Source organism: Chenopodium album, chromosome 8, assembly GCF_948465745.1.
Source record: "Chenopodium album chromosome 8, dcCheAlbu1.1, whole genome shotgun sequence".
Lineage (NCBI taxonomy): Eukaryota > Viridiplantae > Streptophyta > Magnoliopsida > Caryophyllales > Amaranthaceae > Chenopodium > Chenopodium album.
Genome location: NC_137841.1, coordinates 13,953,463 through 13,975,253, shown reverse-complemented (window position 1 = coordinate 13,975,253; position 21,791 = coordinate 13,953,463). Strand labels below are relative to the sequence as shown.

Sequence of the window (21,791 nt, the reverse complement as noted above, 5' to 3'; positions counted from 1 at the left end):
GGAAAAGGAACCGGTCCATCAAGATTCCTAGCCTCACTAGGAATTGAAGTTGTCTTCTCATTGTCAAGCTTCTTCTTCTCCGAACCTCCTTCTATCTCATCACCTTTTTCTTTCTCACCTCCCTTGTTTTCATTCACACTCTCCTCTCCTCCCTTCTTTCCTCACTATCCCCTTCATTTAGCCCTTCATAGGAAGTTCCCGACCTCAATTTGATCGCCTTGCATGTATCGGGTTTTGGATTGTGAGATGGGTTAGGTTGTAGTTGTCCGGGTAGAGTGGATGGTGAATTGAAATGAGTTCTCTCGGCCAATTGAGCTAGTTGTGAATCAACCATCTTGTTGTGAGATCTTATCTCTTGCATTTGTTGCCCAAAAGATTGCATTTGCGCATGCATGGCTTGGAGGAGTTGAGTTTGAGTTAGCTCCGCTTGAGGTGCTTGTTCTTGATGGTTTCTTTGAGGTGCTTGGGTTTGATTGTTATATTGGTTGTTCCTTGGATAGCTTCCTCTTGGTTTTTGGGGTTGAGATGGAGGTGGATTTTGATATTGAGGATTGGAGTTATAGGAAGGTTGAGCTTGTTGGTTCCATTGTTGAGGTTAAGGTACAAACCCGGGTGGTGGTTGTCTCCAAGCTACTCCACCGCCGCTTCCTATAAATCCCTCTTGCCTTGTGTTGTATGCCGCTACATGTTCGGGGCTTAAACCTCCACAATAGGATGTATCATGGTTCGTTCCTCCACAATTTTGACAAGAGAAAGAGTTAACTTGAGAAGAGCTTGCTCCACCACTTGAACTTGCATTCACACTCGTGTTCAACTTGGAAAGCCCTTTTGTTAGTTGATCAATTTGATGTTGTAATTGATCAACATTCTCCAATTCGTAAATACCACCACTCTTTTGAGCGTTTCTTCTTCGCCCCCCCCCCCCCAAGAGTAATTCTTTGCTACCTCTTCTATTGTGGCTTCAACTTGATTTTGAGGGATCTTGATTAATTGACCACTTCCCCCACATCCAAATTGGCTCTTGACATGGGCTCCAATCCGTCGTAGAAAAACCGCATGAGAAACCCTTGATTGTACTCATGGTGGGTACATGCTTGTACCAACTCCTTAAATCGCTCCCATGCTTCACCAAGACTTTCATCGGCCTCTTGCTCAAATGATGCAATTTTCCTTCTCATTTTGGCAGTCTTCTCTTCGGAGATAAAGCGCTTCAAGAATGCTTTTACCACCTCCCTCCATGTTGTGAGAGTGTTAGGCTTTACTTGCTTTAGCCATTTCTTTGCTCGTCCGGTGAGATATTGCCGGAAAAGGTGCACATGAATGTAGTCTTAACTCACTTCATTGGTTTGCATCATTGCGCACAATTCAAGGAATCGGTTCAAATGTTCAATGGGGTCCTCACTTGCACTTCCGGAAAATTGCTCCGATTGGACCATTCGAGTATATTGTGGATGGATTGAGAAGTTGGTTTCCATGACGGGTAGCAAAATCCCTCCCGTGAGCTCATATTCCTCCGGATTTCCGAACTCACGAAACAAAACATCATTCTCTTGTCCCGCCAATGATTCGCGTGGTGAACTTGAGGAGTAAGTATCACTCTCACTATCAACTATATCACCAAAACCTTTTCCCTCGTCTTGACAAAGCCTACGGACTTGTCTCAAGGTTCGGTTAATTTCGTGGTCAATTTGATGTGAGGGTGCTCCTTGAGACTGAAAGGAATGGTGTCCTTTGAATAAGTGTATTATTCTGATGGCGGGTTCAGAATTATTAGAAAGCTAATATATTCAGTAAGGTCAAGTGATCGGAATGCCTGGGTGGAGGCCGCTTCCGATCAGTAATCTTAATATAATAAATATTACAGCTTAATCTTGACTGAACCCTTCGGGTCACACCCAAGCAAAATATACGAACCGACTCGACGAATTAATTCAGAAGAAATTAATTCGTCGCCCAAGTGTTGAATATTTAGACGTCGGAAATTCGAGCTTAGAGCGTCGAAACCGAGCATCGGAAGTCGAGTCAAAAATAATAAAAAGACGAGACGGCAAATTAGTAATAAATCAACAATGACCAAAATACCCCTAGCATCGGAATCCCGAGTGCTAGGGGATTAGCCGAGCTAGCAGCCCGCACCATGTGCAAGACATGCTAGCAAGGCGTGGCTAGCATCCCGCACCATGTGCGAGGCATGCTAGCACAGCACGGCCAGCAGCCCGCAAGCAGTGCGTGGCGTGCTGGCGTGCGCTGCTGCTAGCAGCCCGCACATGTGCGTGGCTAGCTAGCAGCGCCCTCGGCATCAGCAGCCCGCACTGATGTGCGTGGGCGTGCTGGGCCGAGCTGGCACCAGCTAGCAGTCCGCACGGTGCGAGGCTAGCTAGGCCGTGGGCCTAGGTTTGGTAGAAAGGGGAAGCTAGTAAGTATGCTTGCTTTTTGGTGTGGACAAGTGTCACAAGGAAAGGAAGGAGTGGGGAGCAAGTATGGTCCCCTCCTCTCCAAGTGGTCCATACTCCTTTTTACATATGACTAGGACACTTGTTGATTTATTACTTGCTTATATATTTAATTTAATTTAGCTTTAAATTAATTTGTGGAATTTCATGAATCCCACATTGATGGGATAGAAATTCCCACTCATACTTTCCTCTATAAATACCAACCTTGGGATTTAGAGTAAAGTGCTTGAGTGGGAGTTAGAAAGAGCATTCCATATTTTGGAAAAACTCTTAAACTCCATTAACACTTGGGTTTTGGTCGGACCTTGCTAACTCCAAGGTAGCGGACCTAAAAAGTCGTGTTCGTCCATTGTGGGTGATACAGTTGGAGGCACGACATTTGCGGTGCTCAAGGCTTTCAAGTAAGAGCCCGTTTTGAGAGGGCAAAACTCGCTTCAAGGGTATGATTCGTTCTTCCTTTTCTTGTGTTTATTTATTTATGCTTTATGGTTTTATTAATTACGGGTGGTTCCTTGGGTCGGGGTTGTTTCCGCGGTGAGTCGGACTCACCAAACCCCAACACTGGTATTGGAGCCCCGCTCGTTTATTTTTATAATCATGTTTTTCAAGGTTTATTTTAGCTTATTTTTCTGGATTAAGTTACTAATTAGATTAGTAGCTCGGTTTTATTAATTTTAATCCCGTTTTTAATGTCGAATTTGGCCCAGAACCCATATTTTCGCCCAAAAATAGTGAATTTTGGGTGGAAAAGGTGTTCTGGAAAGTTTTTATTCCTTAGGGGGTGTGATTTTAGCCAAATTCTGACCAGAAATGCCTTTTTCGAGGGATTTTTCATTTTTGACGAAAAATTTTAAGTCTTTTCTAACCTTGAAATTAATGGCATAACTTGTTGATTATGTGGTTGATTATTTGCATTATTTTCTGCATTTTTAAGTCCCCTTAAAGCACACTTACTTGGTAGTATTTGATGCTTAAAGGTTGATTTATTTTCACATAATTGCAAACTAATTGCTTTTTAGTGTGAAAATTTTTGTTTTGAGGCTTCCTAAGTGTTAAAGATTCAATCTTTATTTGTGATAAGTGATTGAAACTTTAAAAACCACTAAATTCCATGTTATTTTGTGTTAATCTTTGTTGTTTTAATCATTTTGAGTTGATTGGAAACATAAAGTTTCAATTTTTGTGATAGAAATTTGGTTATCTTCATGTTGGAAGATATAATTTTCAAGGATTCACAAAATTTAGATGTTGGAATTTTCATTTGAACATTAAAGTTCATATTTTTCCAACTTCCCCTTACTTTGTCAAATTGTCAAGTTCAATTTAAATTGATTAAATTAAAAGTGAGAAATTGCCTCAACTTTGTTATTGCACCAAGCTAAACCAATTTAATTAAGAATTGTTCTTGGAATTATTTTGGTTATTTGCTTTTTGAAATTTTATTAAGTTACACTTGTTTAAAATTTTTATTTTTTTGCTCATTAAGTTAGTTCTAAAATTAATTTAGAATTAATTAATTATATCTCGCGAAATGGGATCAAATCACGAGGCCATGGCACGTAAAACGAGGCAAAGAACCACCCTTGGCTTGTCGGGCTGCATAGCAGCCCGCATGTGGCTGCCCCGCCTTGCGTGCGGCCACACGCGCGGCAGCAGCACACGGCCGCAGCAGCCACGCACCAGCAGCCATGGCTGTGCGTGCGCGTGCGTACGGCAGTGGCAGCAGCCCATGGCTGCTTGCCACGGGCTGTGTGTGCGGAGTTTTTTTTTGTGTGTGCATATGCTTGGTGCGGTGAGTTGAATAGCCGTAGTATGCTTGGTTTGCATGAGCCGCGATTATTCGAGTTTCCTTGGCAAAACGCTTAAAGCGAAAGCCACTTGAAATGCGGTTGGCTTAATATTGCTTATTTTGCCGTTTTATTTATTTTAATTAAAATTTTGGGAGGCTAGGCCTCGGTTTTGAGCGGCATTGGCAAAATTTTATTTTGACAAGTTTGGGTGCTAACGACTTAATTAATTGGATTAATTAAGGGAAATGCTGAATTTAGTGGGAGCTTCAATTATTAATAACGTCAATTACATAATCGGTTAAACAACTTTGACTAGTTTTTAATTAGGCGTGTTAATCAGATTAACCACCTAGATTAGTTACTAATGCGCGCGTTGTTTAAATGCATTTTACTTGTTTGATATTATAAATTGCATGGGCCATTCACAAATAGTGAATGGATGAATGGAATATATATTCTCTCTCACAGGTTTTATGAAATGGCAATTAGTGGGACCTGATTAGGATAGAAAATACGGACTACGTGCCGTTATGTATTTTTGTAAATCTAAATACGGTCTACGCACCGTTAAGTATTTTTGTACCTTAATATTTAGATTATTCCTAGTCGTAGACACTAGTATTTGCATAGTTTGGTTAAGTCTTGAAGACGGCGTATCTTGGAAGACAAAGCCTTGAATTGCAAATGAAGACGTTTTGAAGATTTGAAGAATTCAAGGGGTCATGCTAGTTGCCAATATGCATCTATAATTTCGCTTTATATTTTATGCTTATATATACATGTGAATTATTCGTTAGATACATGTTTAGGTTTTCTTTATGTTGCGATGTTTAGTTAAGTTCACTTAAATCAACCAACATAGAAATCCTAGGTACCTAATAATATTGAGTCAAACTTGCCTTTCCAAAACAACACTTACCAACCGAACGAGGGTGATGGTAGGCTACGCCAAAGCGAGGTGCCATCACTTCTCCAAGGCTCATAAGGCACACCGGGTGTGCACGTTGGTTTTGGTTTAACTCATCGATATGAGTGAGGAGTCCTCACATACCGTGGCTAAAAAATGATCGGATTATTTGAGAACATGGGAAGGCTTGATGCGGGGTATTCAACTGAAATGGCTATTGACATCATTCTCCATTCCCTTCACAAAGGCTATGACCAGTTCAAGATGAACTACAACATGCATAGCATTGAGAAAACCCTCACCGAGCTTCATGGGATGTTGAAGCAAGCTAAGCAGACGCTCAAGGATGAGGGAAGGCATAATATGCTAATGATTAAGAAGAGCAAGCCATTCAAAAGGGCGGACAAAAAGAAGAAGGGCTTCAAGGGGAAAGGAAAGAAGAACTTTTCGCCTAAGCCGAAAGCTACCAAAGACAACAAGGAGAAAATGGTAGCATCTTCTAAGTCTGATTCCGAATGCTTCTATTGTAAGAAGAAGGGACATTGGAAGAGAGACTGACTCAAATTCAAGGAAGATAAGAAGAACGGAACCGTTGCTTCTACATCAGGTATTTACGTTATAGACTTTAACTTCACTAGCTCGGCTTCATGGGTATTAGATACCGGATGTGGGTCACACCTTTGTTCCGATTCACATGCACTAAGGAACACTAGGAGGCTAGCGAAGGGAGAGATCGAGCTCCGGGTAGGAAATGGAACAAGGATTGGTGCTATATCCGTAGGATCTCTTAGTTTGTCTTTGCCCACGGGGCTAGTTTTGGAACTTGACAATGTTTATTGTGTTCCCAACATTACCAAAAACATCATTTCAATTTCGGCGTTGGACGCCAAAGGTTTTGAATTTCGAATTAAGGACCAATCATGTTCATTTTATCTCGATAATGTTTTATATGGTACGGAACATTAAGAAAATGGTCTTTATGTGTTATATCTAGACAAAGAAATTTATAACGTTAATAATCCTGCAAAGAAAGCTAAGACTACACCGTCTAGTCAAACTTACATGTGGCACTGTCGTCTTGGCCACATTAACATCAAACGCATCAAGAAGCTTCTTCAAGAAGGTATTCTTGACTCATTTGATTTAGAATCCTTTGAGAATTGCGAAGGATGTTTATTAGGCAAGATGATAAAGCAACCATTCTCTAAGTTGGGAGAAAGGGACGGTGACTTGTTGGGACTAATACACATCGATGTATGTGGGCCAATGAGTACACCCGCAAGGAGTGGTTATCGGTATTTCATAACCTTCACGGACGACTATAGTAGATATGGTTATGTCTATCTAATGTCGCACAAATTTGAATCGTTTGATAAATTCAAGGAATTTCAGAACGAAGTTGAAAACCAACTCGGCAAGAAAATCAAAGCGCTTTGATCAGATCGAGGTGGCGAATATTTGAGCCAAGAATTCAATGACCATCTGAAAGAACATGGAATACTTTCAGAGTTGACACCTCCGGGAACTCCTCAATGGAATGGAGTATTTGAAAGGAGGAATCGAACCCTGTTAGACATGGTCCGATCGACTATGGGTCTTAGTGAACTTCCAATCTCTTTTTGGAGACATGCACTTTTAACTGCGGCACTTACACTGAATTGTGCTCCGTCAAAGGCAGTGGAAAAGACTCCATATGAATTATGGACAAATAAACCTCCAAGGTTGTCTTTTCTCAAGATTTGGGGATGCGAAGCATATGTCAAGAAACTCATTTCTGACAAACTTCATCCGAAATCAGAAAAGGTTTACTTTGTGGGTTATCTAAAAGGAACCAAAGGGTATTACTTCTACAACAAATCCGAGAACAAAGTGTTTGTTTCTCGTGATGGTGTCTTTTTGGAGAAGGAGCATCTCTCCAAAATGACAAGTGGGAGGAAAATCGAACTCGACGAAGTTCGAGAGGACGAGCAACAAGGACAAGTTGACAATCAAAGTGCTCACGAAGCATCTGTTGACATTGGTCAAAGTCAAAATATGCAAAGTCAAACCGACAATGCAAATGCTTAATCCATTACCCTACGTAGGTCAACTCGGCCAAGATCTCAACCTGACAGATATCTCGGTGTTGTATTAACCGAAGATCAGGACATCCTAGTAGTGGATTGATATGAGCCGGCAACCTACAAGCAAGCTATGATGAGCCCCGACTCTGCAAAATGGCAAGAGGCCATGAAATCCGAAATGGACTCCATGTTTGAAAATCAAGTATGGGACTTGGTTGATTTACCCGTAGGTTACACACCTATCGGATGTAAATGGATTTTCAAGATGAAAACCGACAAAGATGGAAATGTATTCATTTACAAAGCAAGGCTGGTAGCAAAAGGTTACAGGCAAATTCACGGCGTTGATTATGATGAAAACTTTTCTCTAGTAGCAATGCTTAAGTCCGTTCGAATTCTTCTAGCGATTGATGCACATTACAATTATGAAATATGGCAGATGGACGTCAAAACCGCCTTCCTCAATGAAATTTTGGAAGAAACTGTGTACATGACACAACCTGAAGGTTTTGTCGACCAGAACAATCCTAAGAAGGTATGCAAGCTTAAGAAGTCCATTTATGGATTAAAGCAAGCAAGCAGAAGTTGGAATCTGCGATTTGATTAAGCCATCAGTAAGTTTGGTTTTATCAAGAATCCAGATGAGTCTTGTGTTTAAAAGAAGGTCAGTGGGAGTGACATCGCCTTCCTAGTCTTATATGTCGATGACATTTTGCTCATTGGAAATAGCATTCTGTTGTTAGAGTCTGTAAAGGCTTGGCTCGGGAAATGTTTTTCAATGAAAGACTTGGGAGAGGCTCAGTACATACTAGGCATCAAGATCTATAGGGATAGATCAAAGAGGATGATAGGAATGAGTCAAAGTACTTACATCGATAAGGTACTAGCTCGATTCCAAATGGAAGGAGCCAAGAGAGGGCACCTACCCATGTCACATGGCATAACCTTAAGCAAGAAGCAGTGTCCAAAGACACCTGATGAGCGAGAAAGGATGAGTCGTATTCCATATGCTTGGCTTATTGGATCGATCATGTATTCCATGATATGTACTATGCCGGATGTATCGTATGCCCTTGAGTGCTACGAGCCGATACCAATCAGACCCAAGAGAGGCGCATTGGACTACGGCCAAGAATATTCTGAAGTACCTGAAAAGGAACAAGGATAAATTCCTGGTCTATGGCGGTAAAGATGAATTGGTTGTTGAGGGATATACCGAAGCAAGCTTCCAGACAGACAGAGACGACTTCAAGTCACAATCCGGATACATATTCTGTCTCAATGGAGGAGCGTTTAATTGGAAGAGTGCAAAGCAAAGCACAACCGCTGATTCTACAACTGAAGCCGAGTATTTGGCAGCGTCTGAGGCAGCCAAGGAGGCAGTTTGGATTCGCAAGTTCATTGATGAACTTGGTGTTGTACCCTCCATCAAGGGTCCAATAGACCTCCATTGTGACAACAATGGAGCTATTGCTCAGGCTAGAGAGCCACGAGAACATCATAAGGTCAAACATGTCAAGAGGCGATTTCACATGATTCGAGAATGGAAGACAGAGAGTGAAATCAGAATTTGCAAAGTGAGAACGGATTACAATGTAGCCGATCCACTTACTAAACCCTTGTCTCAAGTGAAGCACAACAAACACATTGAGGCAATGGGAATCAAGCATGTCACAAACTGGCTTTGATTTCCATATTATAGTGTTTTAATTAAATTTTGGACAATGTTAATGTAAAGCACTATGATGAACCATTAAGTTTTTGGAGTAATTAAAATTCTTTCATGCAATTTAATTCACTCCGTCTTTATTTAATTGTGGTTTAGAATTAAATAATGAGTCCATTTGATTTTAATAAATATTCAAAATAGGGTATCAAGTCATTGGCTTGGATAAAGAAACACCTATTAAGTGAACATTGAATATTTTAATCGAAAAATATCCCTAATCAAGGTCATATTTTTATGGACGATTAATGACCATTAGAGATTAGTGTGTAGTATGATTTATAGCACCATTTCTTGTGCAATGAGGATATAAATCATTTGCACATGTATTGGTTTAGAACCATACTGGATCGACCTATGAGAATACTTTAAGAGATTTAAAAATCGTCATAAGTATTTTTCTCATTATTACTATCGGAACTCTTTTCCTTGACCATGAGTAGTGGGAGGTCTCTTGTTTGAGTACTAGTCCGCTTTGGTATCCGTCAAACTTCTGCCGTAACTGGGGATTATAACGATAGATAACGGGCGGCTAGGTCCTCTTAGTAAGAGAAACTACATTACAAGACTGGAAATGTCCCCCTACTAACAATAGGGAACATGTCTTGTTGTTAAGAGCAAGACTGTGAAAATGCATGGCCGTGCTAAGATGGATTTTAGAAATCATCTGCTTATTGACAGTCAAACTTGGATTTCGCGAAACACTTCTGGACGTAACAGAGATGATGAGTAATCTTACTCTTAAGTTCATGAAGAGACATGAAGAGACATAAGAAAGGGGCTATACACTAAATGCACACTTGTCCGGAAGGACAAGTGGGTGATTGAAAAGAATGGTGTCCTTCGAACAAGTGTATTATTCTGATGGCGGGTTTAGAATTATTAGAAAGCTAATATATTCAGTAAGGTAAAGTGATCGGAATGCCTGGGTGGAGGCCGCTTCCGATCAGTAATATTAATATAATTAATATTACAGCTTAATCTTGACTGAACCCTTCAGGTCACACCCAAGCAAAATATACGAACCGACTCGACGAATTAATTCGGAAGAAATTAATTCGTCGACCGAGTGTTAAATATTTAGACGTCGGAAATTCGAGCTTAGAGCGTCGAAACCGAGCGTCGAAAGTCGAGTCAAAAATAATAAAAAGACGAGACGACAAATTAGTAATAAATCAACAATGACCAAAATACCCCTAGCATCGGAATCCCGAGTGCTAGGGGATTAGCCGAGCTAGCAGCCCGCACCATGTGCGAGACATGCTAGCAAGGCATGGCTAGCAGCCCGCACCATGTGCGAGGCATGCTAGCACAGCACAGCCAGCAGCCCGCAAGCAGTGGGTGGCGTGCTGGCGTGCGCTGCTGCTAGCAGCCCGCACATGTGCGTGGCTAGCTAGCAGCGCCCTCGGCATCAGCAGCCCGCACTGATGTGCGTGGGCGTGCTGGGCCGAGCTGGCAGCAGCTAGCAGCCCGCACGGTGCGAGGCTAGCTAGGCCGTGGGCCTAGGTCGGGTAGAAAGGGGAAGCTAGTAAGTATGCTTGCTCTTTGGTGTGGACAAGTGTCACAAGGAGAGGAAGGAGTGGGGAGCAAGTATGGTACCCTCCTCTCCAAGTGGTCCATACTCCTCTTTACATATGACTAGGACACTTGTTGCTTTAATACTTGCTTATATATTTAATTTAATTTAGCTTTAAATTAATTTGTGTAATTTCAAGATTCCCACATTGATGGGATAGAAATTCCCACTCATACTTTCCTCTATAAATACCAACCTTGGGGTTTGGAGTAAAGTGCTTGAGTGGGAGTTAGAAAGAGCATTCCATATTTTGGAAAAACTCTTAAAATCAATTAATACTTGGGTTTTGGTCGGACCTTGCTAACTCCAAGGTAGCAGACCTAAAAAGTCATGTTCTTCCTTTGAGGGTGGATACCGTTGGAGGCACGGCATTTGCGGTGCTCAAGGCTTTCAAGTAAGAGCCATTTTGAGAGGGCGAAGCTCGCTTCAAGGGTGTGATTTGTTCTTTCTTTTCTTGTGTTTATTTATTTACGCTTTATGGTTTTATTAATTACGAGTGGTTCCTTAGGTCGGGGTTGTTTTCGCGGTGAGTCGGACTCACAAAACCCCAACAGAGACCTCCTAAGCATTAACCAAAGCTAATCAAACAATTAGCAATGACAAGGATGATAAAACAAAAAAAAAGAAAGCAAAATGACTCTAACAAAAGCAATAATATTCGCTAAACAAGCCGCTTTCCCGACAACGGCGCCAAAACTTGATCGCGGGTAAAAGTAGGTCGTTGGGACTGCTAACCATAACTAAATTAGAAATTTATAATACCTTAACTTACACTAAACTAATTAGTGGCAAGTAAAGGGTTAAACCACTAGGGAAGCACGCTAATTCAACATCAAATATCACTAATGCAAGAGTGAAAAGGGGATTGTTTTTGTTGGTTTTGTTGAGTAGAACACTAAAACTACAATTTAGCAAGAAAATGATGATTAAAATCAATAGAAAAAGACGCTAGGGATACGGGGGTGTCCAATATGATTAGAAAGAGGAGAATAATAATGATTATCATGAAACATACGCCAAAGAACACGAGATTCTACCTAAACAATTCATTCCCATGCAATAGTCTGGGCAAATCAATGAAAGAGGTCTACACTAATAAGGATCATTCTCATGCATCCTATTAGTTGCAATCAAATCAAGAGAATAAATAAGAACAATCCATAAAAACTCCACTTTAATAACTCATTCTCATGCAATCATTAAAATAGAGGTGACCCTAGTCTAGTTCAAATCACTTTCATGCATTTAAACTAGAAAACATCAAATAGTGTGTAACAATACTCCCAAGTTAAAAAAAATCATGTCTTTCATCAATATATGGCATAAGTTCAATCCAACCATCATCATTCATCCAATATCAAATCATATCTTCCACCCCCTTCCCCTAGATAAAAGTTTAGCCTAGAGAAGGGAGATTAAACATAATATCAAAACTAGAAATAAACTCAAGAAACTCAAAACAAAAAATGATTAAAATATATGAAATCAATAATAACTAGATAAGCTAATAAGATTGACAAAAATAAGTAACAATAAAACAAATAAATAATATTAAAGGAAATGAGAAGGGATTACTTAAGAAAGGATTAAAGAAAGATGAAAACTTGGATACTTGCTTGATTGATGGAAGATTAAAACTTGAGCAAAGTTGAATATAATAAAGGAAGCTTGAATAACAATCTATCTTCTCTCTAGATTAGGCTAATGTTCTCCAAATTAAAACTAAGTTAATCCAAAAAAAATTACATCAAAACGTTCTAAGATGGGACTTATATAGTCCATATAGAGCCAGCTGAAAAAAGGAGAGGTCCGACCGAACAATGGGAAGGTTCGGCCAAACTACAGGGTAGGTTCGGTCGAACCTCCCTGATCCTGGTCTGGTCGAACTTCTGTGGTTCGAGCACTCCTGCAAAATTGCCAAATTGCATCTTGTCCCTGCCTCGACGTTCGGCCAAACCACTGAGCAGGTTCGGCCACACCTTGGTTCGGCCACACCTTTAAGAGGTTCGGCCGAACCTCTTCTGAATCATGCTTCCTTCAGCTTCCCTTGAGCTTAGCTTCCTCCTCTTGAAAATCCCGATGGTTCCTACAAAACATAGCATGGAAATCACAATAAAAACAAAGCGAGAAGACTAAGAAAAGGAAAGATAAAGGAGAGAAGAAACGAGGAAGCAAAACTAAGTAAAAATACTTAGAAAAAGGGTCAAACAAGTGCAAATGAGGGGAGAATCCTTAGAGAAAAAGGATAAAAGAGTGGCATAAATTCCACTCATCAAACCTGCCCTAATAATAGGCCTCTACTTTATTCTGATCGTATTCATGTGCGCTTTCTAACTTACATGCAATCAATAGGTTTAACCCTAAACCTGTTTATCTATGTTGGTTGAATATTAATGCACAAATAATCTATTATTGGCAATCACTTGAATTATAATCAAATTAACCCTAAACAACATTATTAATTATCTTATTAAGTGTGATTACAAGTACAAATTCCTCTTTAAACATGTATAAAAGGTGTGATCAAGCAATAACAATAAATATCAAGCAACATAATAATAATCATAACAATAATAATAAATCATAATAACAATCATAAGCATAATCATGTTAAAGCATAATGTTAATCTCAAGATCCTAGGCATGATACTAACAAGATTTATAACAAACCCTAGCATGTCACTAAATAATAAAAATCAAAGGTTTAACCCTAATATGATACTAACAATCATAAATATTAGAAAAGAATATAAAAGGCATCATACTTATAATCGTACTTGATATTAGGATTTTTTAGTTGTTACCCTAAACATGATACTAGAAAGATCAAAACACCCTAACATGACGCTAAGAATCATAATAACAACCTAAGCATAATTTCTACATCATAATATAAATAAAACCATTAAAGCACTTACTTGGATGCCTCATATCTCTTTCTAATGACAAATTACACGCGTTAGTAACTTCAAGGAAAATAATAAAAATTAAACAATTAAATTAAATAATTGAAATAGAGATTAGGGACCAAACCCTCAGAAATATTAAACCTTTAACTTCTAGGACGAAGGCAACTTCGAACAATGCTAGGTGTTTCTTGGTCTTGTGAATGCGGAATTTTGTATGTAAAAAGGTTAGTTTAGAAAAGAGAGAGAGAAAGCTTTAACTTCGAGAGAGATGAGAATTAGAGAGTTGGGGAATTTTTTATGAGAATTGGTGATGAAAAACGGGGATTTTAGGAGGCTATTTATAGAGAAAATCAGCCAAACGGATAGAAAAACAAATCAGAATTTTGACGAGGAAAAAAGAAGTTAGCACCAGGCGCTGACCATTAGCGCCAGGCGCTAATTAATTTTTTCATGCGTTTTCTAAATTCAGATAAAATTTAGCCGTACAGAAGGGCAAGATTGTATTTTTATTAAAAACACTCTTTTATTTTGATTAAAACTCTAAAAAGTCAACAAAAGTCAATTTATCAATGCTAATTGAATTAGGAATGAAAAGAACCTTCTAGAAGAATCTAGAAAACTAAAACCAATCCTAATTGCTTTAGGAATGATAAATCCATATTAGGCCTTCCTCTAGATCGATCATTGGGCCGCATATAAGGCTCAAACCGGGCCCAGTTTAGTAATTTGGCCATAACTTCCTCATTATTCATCGGAATTGGGCTTATAATATATCGTTGGAAAGCTCTTTTCAAACCCCATCCAACTGCACCATTATTGGACCCTTTCCATGGACCAAAACAAACTGTATTGGATGTTTCCTTAAAATAGGTTTTGAAAAACAGAGAAAAAAGAAAAGAAATTAAAACTATCTGCAACACTAGACTTTCCACACTTTAACTTCATTCGATTATGATTCGACGTGAAAGGTACTCATCACTAGGTTTGGTTTTAGGGAGACAGAAATGGGTGTGTACAAGTACCTTTTTTAAGTCCTTAATTAAGTCTAGTCACATAGTATAGCCGCATGGTCTTACACAAGAGTCACAACATGTCACTTGCACTCAAAACATAAAGCACACACTAATATGTATATACACCATGACCATATCTTAGGTTCATGCATGAGTCGATTTTTTCTATCATTTGAGTTAGGGGTACATTCTATTCCTAACTTCTTCATATCTCTCCATCTACATCATCTTTCTATTTTCTACATGATTCCTCCATATCACAACCTTTATTCCTTCCTACCTTCTTCCATCCTTGCATGTTGAATAGAGTTTGAGTCAAATAATTAATAATGAGTATCCCTAATTTCCCTTTCCACAGTACTTGGTCAAGGAAAGAAGGGCAATTAATCAAGGATAACGTCTTTATTCAAGTACAAATTTTTGATAAACCAGTGAGTCAGAAAAGGAAAGCTAAGAAGATAATGGAAACTCAGGACGAAGTCAACGAACTTAGGAATCAATTGACCGACATAACTGAAGTGTTGAAGGCTTTAACCTTTCAAATCAATGACCCTGTGAAGCAACAACAAAAGGACCTTATGCAAGAAATCTTGAGCAAGCTATCTAGTGACTACAAGTTTCAAGGTATTAGTTCACAAGGCGTCTTGGTAAACAAGGAGCTTCTTCCGCAGAAGTTTAATGCCACCCACATCCCTAAATTCAAGGCAACGGATGATCCTTATCTTTACTTAAGAGCCTTTGAAACTATCATGGACATTAAAGGGATTGATAGGAAAGTAATTCATTCCTTGTTTTCCTTATCCCTTGAAACCGTTTGTCAACAATGGTTCTTTTCTCTTGATAAAGAGAAAACTTCTACATGGGATGCTATTGTAAACGCTTTCATTGATAGGTATTAATGCAACAATCAAGTCGAAACCGATTATAGACAACTCAAGATGCTAAGACAAAAAGAGAATGAAGGCGTTACTTCTTTCTTCAATAAGTGGAGGGAAACTTCCGCTAAGATGATTGAGGTGCCCACCGAAAAAAAATATGTGAGGATGTTCATCAAAAATCTACAAGTTGTGTTCAAAGCATTTAAAATATCAACATAATTTGAATACTTTCAAGGCCGTCTATAATATCGATATCGAGATCGAAGATGACCTCGCAAAGCCAAAAGCTACTAACAATAGCAACAACAGTGGCTGGAAAGGAAAAAAGAATGACAATCCTTCTTCTTTCGAAAACGCCCACTCTAATAACAATGTTAGTACCTTTTATCTCAGTGAAGTTTTAGCCATGGATAACCAAGGATCTAAGAAGCAACTAAGGAAATACTTCACCCCCATTGGGATGAGCTATGATACTGCCTTCGATCGACTCCATGCTAAGGGACTTATTACTCCCATTGGACCTATTCAAGATCCCGCACCTGAAAAGAGATTGCCTAGTTGGAATCCTGATGCACATTGCAAATATCATCAAGGTAGGGGTCATACTACTGACAGCTGTTGGAAGCTAAAGGAGGCTATCCAACAATTGATCGATAATGCCTCCAGCTAGCAAGAATAGCGAGTGATGATAAAGCAAACGACACAAGACAAGAGGCGAGCTTCAACGACAAGATTTCGTGACCTCCTTCTTTCTTTTTCTTTTATTTATCCCTTTCCCCAATAAGTCTAGCATAGGCACCTTTTTATTCTCCTTAGATTTATTTCTTCTCCTTTAATAAATTGAGCATTTATTTTCTTACATATGATCATTTCATTACATTGCATTAAAAAAATGTCGAACTAAGCACAAGGTACACCAATGATTTGAGGCACCCCTTGTAGCCACATCATATCACTTTTCACCTTTCAAAAATACAATCCTTTTTTGATAAATCTCTTTGAGCCTCGTCTAACGATAGACCTTTCATTTTTCCAACCCATATCTACCTAACCTTGGGATGGGATGGTTTGTAACTTATGCAATTTTCAATTTCATAAAAAGCTTGAGTGATTTTAAAAGTACAAATTAAATAAAATAGCAAAAATAATAAAAGTGTATAAAAGGGTAAGTGTAGGCGTCGTTCGAATGCGCCTACGTTAAAAGCATGTGTGAATATGCTTGGCACTCATAGGAAGTGGGAATTGACATATACGATTAGGGACAACGATTAGGGACAAATAAAGTAGGGAGCCGCCAACAAGTTTTTAAGGAACTTGTAAACCGTTCACGGATCATAAAAGGCAACCACGATCTGGTACAACGATAGGCAACAACGATTGACCCGTGAAGGTTACAACCCATTCATAATCCATGAGATTACTAACTCCATATGGTTCGGAACCACGAAAGGAGGATCGGGGATGATGGTACAAAGTGAGTCATGGAGTCACATTCGCCCGTATTGGCCTCTACTCGATTCTTATATTGAAAAGAATTCTTTTGATCTCAAAAGCATACAAACAAAATATTCAATTCGCTCCAAACTATTATTTTGCTAAATTGGTTGAATATTAATGCACACATTATTCTAAAATATTGGTGATCACTTCAATTAATAACAAGATTAAAAAGGATCCTAAACCGGTTGTCCAAATTATCTTATTAGGCTTGATTTTCAATTACATATTTCCTTTAACATGCAATATGGTGATCAATAAATAATAATAGAACAAACATTAATATTGGAAACAATTTAACCACAATTCCAACAACATAAAATCGTTAGAAAAATAATAGAAATAAAAGGAACATAATTCTTACTTTGATTCTGTTTGCTTGCAACTACAAAATAATAAACGAGTTAGTAACTTCAAGGAAATAATAAATAAAACAATAATTAAATTAAATTAAATTAAGTAGAGTTGATTTGGGGCCAAACCCTCAAACAGTTCTACCTTTCACGCCTTGGCTTAAAGACAGAACCACGGGTAAAGTATGGACTCCTTTGAGCACTTGAAGAAGGAATTTTGAAATGAGAAGGGTAGGCTAGTGTTTAGGCTAAAGCATAGAAGAGAGAAAAATAAACTCGAGAATTAATTGATGACCCGTACATCAGAAATGAGGGGGTATTTATAGAGAAAATGTGCTGAGAGAGCACACGGAACCCTAAAATGATAAAAACCCTAAAAAAGTATCCCGCGACACGGCAAACTGTACCGTGACACGGGAAGTTCCACCGTCAGACGGGAAACATTCCCGTGACACGTTGGGTTTTTAATGTGACGCGGGAAATATTCAATAAACGGGGAAGAAAACGCGTTAAGGGTTTACGCGGAAAAGACACGGAATTTCCCGTGTCACGGGAAATCCAACCGTCAGACGGGACTAATTCCCGTGAAATGGTGGGTACCTGCCGTGGCGTGGGAATTCCCAGCCCACTTTTCCGTCTAAATACATTTTTAACCCTAATTTCATTCGGCATTTTAAGTGCCGATTAATAATTTCGGGCCTTTTCTGACTTATTATTATTTGGGCTAAAATAAGAAAATATTTAAATAAAATAAATAAAAGGTTTGGGCCAAAAAATAAATAATAATAAAATAAAAAAGGTTTGGGCTAAAATTAAATAATAAGTTTGGGCTGAAATTATAAACTATGCTTTTTCCAAACATCAAGACTAATCCATGGACTGTTCAAAAATATGAATTTAATCAAATACAATTTTTTAAGCACTCTCGGGATTAAATACTGAACCCGACTAATAGTGGCGGTAAAAGGTTGTTCATCATCGGGTTTGGTTTTGGGGAGACATTTTTAGGTGTCTACAAAAGCCCCCACTTTGACTGAGTTTGTAGAAACATCAGTTTTGAAAACGATAGTAAAAGTAGCCGATAGGGACGGAGAATGATTTAAGACGTTCTGCGATCCTAAATCACTCTGTATACGCCGATACCTGCAGAAAAATATTAATTCCACATGTAAAAGAGTAAAAGGATAAAATACGTATCTGGCACCAGTGTATCGGTGACAAACGAATTTGGCAGCTTCCTATGCTTGAAGGAATCCACCGATTGACATTTGTTGGAACGCTTTCCATGCTTGAGGAAAGCCAGCTGAAGAGTTTGGTAATTTTCTAAGCCTGAAGAAACCTACCGGATGATACTTTCCATGCCTGAGGAAAGTCGACGTATGAATTTGGTGTCATTCTATGCTTGAAGAAGTCTACCGATAATGCCTTCCATGCTTGAGGAAAGTCGACAAAGGAATTTGGCGGTTTTCTATACTTGAAGAAAAATCCACCGATAACGCTTTCCATGCTTGAGGAAAGCCGACTTGGCGGTTTTCTATACTTGAAGAAAAATCCACCGATAACGCTTTCCATGCTTGAAGAGAGCCGACTTGGCGGTTTTCTATACTCGAAGAAAAATCCACCGATAACGCTTTCCAAGCTTACGGAAAGCCGACTTGGCGGTTTTCTATACTTGAAGAAAAATCCACCGATAACGCTTTCCAAGCTTGAGGAAAGCCGCCAATTACTGTAATCGCTGAAATTTGCAAGTGTATGATGGTTCGATTATCCCCGAACGTGGGCCGCAGATGATTCACACCTTAAGTCGATTATCCGACCATATTAGGTGCTTTAAAATATCAACAAAATGACTTCAATGCTTCTAGGGGCAAAATATTAGTTTTGGTACCCTCCAACCGTCAGTTAGAATTTTCCGCGTAATGTTACCGAAAAATTAACTATCCAATTTGCGCGAAAAAATCATGCAGCTTTGATCAGAAACACCAGAAATATTCGCAGCTAGTTTAGAAATAAGTGCAAAAGAATATTCTAAACCCCGTGCCACGTGGAAGCATCCCGCGACACGGTAAAATTTTGCCGTCAGACGGGATCAATTCCCGTGTCGTGGAGCAAACTCTCGTGACGCGGGAATCCTGTTGGCTGAAAACCATTCAATTGGCATCTTTGACCAGTCAAAGCATGTGCACCACACAATATATGACTGTTACATGGGAACGGGATCTGTTGCACGGGATTTTTTGGCTTTAAATATCAACCATTTCTCCCATTTTGCTCATCCACCATTTCTCTTTCTTGTCCAGTTTTCACCCAAAAAAATTCTTTTTGCTCGGTTTGCCGTGTCTCGGCGGCTTCTCACCAGTGCTCGGAGCTTGTTCCCGTCAGCCGGCGTCACATGGCGTGTCACAGCATATCTGTGTTTTCATCTTTTTCTTCTCTTTTTTTTTTTTATTTTCGCTGCAACTTTCTGCTAATCGCTGTTGCTTGCGGTTAATTGCCTGAAGCCGCCGCTGGTGTCGCCGGAGCTCCGTCGTCGTCTTAGAGGCTCCGTGACACGAAAAATAACCATCGTGTTGCGGCGCTGCTTCCCGTGTCGCGGTGAGTGAGCTGGGTTGCCGGAGTTTTTTCGAGCTTTTGTTGCTCGATTTTTCACAAAATTCACTCCAAATTTTTGCTATACTCCTCATATTCGGACCTCTACGAGGATCTATGTAAGTTCCTCTAAATTTTTGTCTCAAATTTGCTTTAAATGAGTAATTTCATAAAAAAAAACCTTAAAAATCAATTTGGGGATTTCTGATTTTGAGGTTTTATGTTGAAATTCTTGCCATGAATTTACTTGTATATGTATGTATGTGTGTTTTTGAGAAATTTGAGACAAAAATTGCATGATTTGATGGAGAATTGAGCAAATCACCATTTTTGGTTACTACTTTTTGTGAAATGATGTTCTTTGTTTTTCATGTTACTTCATTGCACTTGAAATGGTGAAATATTGGTGGTAGATCTTGTAAAATATGTCATGATGTGTTGATTCATTGTTTTTGTGCAATTTCGAAAGATATTTCGTGTATGTACTATATCGTCATGGAGAACATAGTATCATGCGGCTAGGAGAACTGTAGTATTAGTTTGTCATGGAGAAACTAAATACTATAAATACTTCCATAATTTCGCCAATTTTTAGCCTTGAGGTAAAAATTTAGCGTATAATGCGATAAACAACCAAATAACTTAGGAAATGATGCTAAGAATTTAGATTTTTTTTATTAAAATGTCACTCGAATTAAATGTCTTAGGAAATGATGCTAAGCATTTAGATCTTTATTTTTATAATAGCATGCCTAGGCGACGGGATCGCAATCTTTCCACCCACGGCCGGCGTCAGGCTTTTTGGGAGGACACTCCCACTATTCCTGAGGGTATGGACGACGATGCCTTAGAGTCCGAGCCTCGGGCTTCTACGAGTAGAGGTAGGTGGGTTCCACCTCTGGACTCATGACCAGTTGGTTTTCTGCCGTGAAAACCACGTTTCTCATCGCCCACTCTCCAGCATAGTCCATGGCATGCTTCGCCACCACGGTTCTGGAGCGGAGATTTGATTCCTCGACTTCACCGGATCATTACGAGGGATCCTGCTACGAACGCCCTATGGGAATCGGCTGGTTTAGTAGATTTCTACACAGCAATCGTAGGGTTTCGCAGCCCCCGGGGTTGCGGTGCGACGGTCGTTCGTGCATTGTTGGAGTATTTTTTGGATACTACCAACACTTTTCATTTTGCTTGGGGGGAGATGACAGTGACCCCTCTGGACTTCAGTATGATTAGCGGGCTACACTTCACTGACCGGGCCGTAGCTCAGATGTCTGATCTGTCTTGGGGAGCGGCTGAGGCAGCCGATTTGTTAGGTCCGATCGTTCAGCATATCAGGACCCGGCCAGTGTCTTGAGGTGGTCCTAGAAGCGGGCGATCAGAGATGGCTTCAGTTCTAGCTCGTGGCTTCGACATGGAGGAGACATCGGCTGAGCAGCAAGTGCAGATCTTCATTCTGATTCTAATCTCTATGACTCTTTCGCCTAATAGGAGTTTACGCGTACTTCTTTGCTACCTCCCTTCTTTGGTCAGGATCAGTGAGATAGGATCCTATAGTTGGGCCAGCCTCGGATACGCTGACCTTCTCTTGTCGTTACGTCATGGCTGTCGGCAGCTGAACGACAAGTCTCCCATCACTATCTACGGTCTGTGGAGAGTTGTAGAGGTGATGATTTTTTTCCTCTTCTTGTTTTATTTTAATTTGTTCGACTTATGTGCTCAAAGATTACTTTTCATTGAAGCTATGGTTCTACGAGTACTTCCCAAGCTTGGCTCCTCGCCAGCGTCGTGGAGCGGTTCATGATTTCCCTGTCGGGGCCAGCTGGCGTGATCGAGGAGAGTCACGGGTGGAGTCTGTCCCAGCGCTGCGTGGGCTGCTACACCGAGGCACCTCTTCTGTTGGCGTAAGAATTAGTTTTGTTTCCTGTTATTTTCCCTCTGACGTTGTTTCCGGTGTTTCATGCCAACTTTTTATGGTTTTCAGGTTGCCATTAATGTCGAGTATCGTCCTTGGGCCGGGATGACTGATCTTCC

The 21,791-nt window shown here is 39.7% G+C and overlaps 1 non-coding gene across 1 annotated transcript; it reads left to right on the top strand.

Annotated features, from left to right (window-relative positions):
- The first annotated feature begins 1,075 nt into the window (after positions 1-1,075).
- Positions 1,076-1,181, top strand: LOC145556894 (small nucleolar RNA R71). The gene has a single exon (XR_014091985.1). It is a non-coding gene; the product is annotated as a small nucleolar RNA R71 (small nucleolar RNA).
- The last annotated feature ends 20,610 nt before the right edge of the window (positions 1,182-21,791 follow it).